Source organism: Aplysia californica, unplaced genomic scaffold (assembly GCF_000002075.1).
Source record: "Aplysia californica isolate F4 #8 unplaced genomic scaffold, AplCal3.0 scaffold00381, whole genome shotgun sequence".
Taxonomy (NCBI): Eukaryota; Metazoa; Mollusca; class Gastropoda; order Aplysiida; family Aplysiidae; genus Aplysia; species Aplysia californica.
The window spans coordinates 135,714-137,705 of record NW_004797651.1 but is presented as its reverse complement, the minus strand read 5'-3'; positions in this window follow the sequence as shown (position 1 = coordinate 137,705).

Genomic DNA, 1,992 nt, shown 5'->3' with positions numbered 1-1,992 from the left:
AGATAGATAGATAGATAGATAGATAGATAGATAGATAGAAAGAGCGAGACTGGCAGACAGACAAACAGACAGAGAGACAGACAGACAGACAAATAGGGACAGAGACTGAGACAGATAGAAAAAAAGAGAAAGAGAAAGAGACAGATAAAGCTTGTTTTTTCATATGGTCGCTTTTAAGGACAAGCGGGCTAACCCAGATTTCGGGGGTTTCCAGAAATCTTGACCTACACAAAAGTGGGCATTGCCCTACCTATAGGAGAAGTTTGGTTTCATCGGTGTGTATATTTGTTTGGTTATAGAGAAAACTCTCCTTGTCTTTTGAAGAAACTGAACAAGGGGCAAAAACTGTAATTTCAATTTTCTCAAAACAGCATTTTTCGGGATAGCCAAAAGTGGGCATAGACTTCCTTAAGGAGAAGTTTGGTTTCATTGATGTGTATATTTGTTTGGTTATAGAGAAAACTCTCCTTGTCTTTTGAAGAAACTGAACAAGGGGCAAAAACTGTACCTTCGATTTTCTCAAAACAACATTTTTCGAGATAACCTACTTGTGCTTAAAAGCGACCATATTTGTGTCGAGACATGGTGGAATCAGGCGCTCGTCAATTTTTGGGCATGTGGAGCTATTGGTATCACCTTAAAGCTTATTCAATTGTCTTGGTGTGGGTGAAAAAAATGTCCATCTATCTTGAAAAAAAGTCAAGATATTTGAGATTGAAGAAGGAGCCGTCGCCTGGTTTCAAAGGTAGAATTAGCGAGAAAATGGCCGCCAATGTTTAATTATTTCCATAGCTTGATAGTCCGTGAACACTGAAAACTTACATTTTTGTGGCTTTAATAAATGTTTTTCAGTAAAAATCCACCCAGAAATATGTTCTTAATTGGATAACAATGGTGTTAGTCCAAAAAAAAAAAAATTTACAAAAATTGATGAAAATTGTCAAACTGGCAGAAAAGTGTCAGTTTCTTCAATTTCATTATAATTTTGTCGAGCGCCTGATTTCACCACGCTGCCTCACACACTTTTGCTTTCGAGAAGATTCCTCAGTCTGGTCCAACTTTCGCCGCCCTCCAAGTCTAAGTACGAGACATTTGCTAGATAACATAAGGTCATGAAGGCCACTTGACTTACGACGAGACTCTCGAACCAACACCTTAAGTCTCTCTTGGGGACCAGAAAACAAAACGACACAAAACAAAAATCATCCAAGCAAAAACATGTCTTTGTATCGGGACGTTTCTCCCCCCCCCCCCCCACAAACAAAACAAAATTAAACAACCAAGATCGACGATCAAACATCAAGAGTGAGAATAAATTCCAATGTATGTAAGACTTGAACAATGATAGCGAGATTAAATCCTTACAAGAAAGCGAGAATACATACAATCATTATATCTAACCAAAAAAAAAAAAAATCAAAACAACATCCCGCCCCCCCAAAAACCCCCCAACAACAACAACAAACAAACAACAACATTAACAAAAAACAAAGCCAAAAAACAAACAAAAACAAACAAACAACCCCGAATAAAAACGAGAACCGAATATGCATGAGAAGCCTTAATGAAACCCACTCGACCTCAAGTGTCTGTGTGTTAAACGTCAGCAAACGAATTTAAAGACCCCCTAGATATCTTGAGCCCAGTCAAAGAAACCAGGATATTTACAGATAATAATAATATACGTCATGTTGACGTGCCTTCAAAAACCCCTCCCACTGATCTACACCCACTTCATAATTCAGCTGTCAGGGACGGGTTTTATTACCGTCTTGAGACGTCCTAAACCATTATATAATATCTACCTTTTTAAAATTCTTTCTTCCGTATGGAGTGAAGTGGTTTAATATGGCTCATGCCTCTTCCTTGGCGTGACAGAATATGTTGAGCGAATCATTATTATTATAATATTATTTGTACTACTTTATCTATCTATCTATCTATCTATCTATCTATCTATCTATCTATCTATCTATCTGTCTGTCTGTCTGT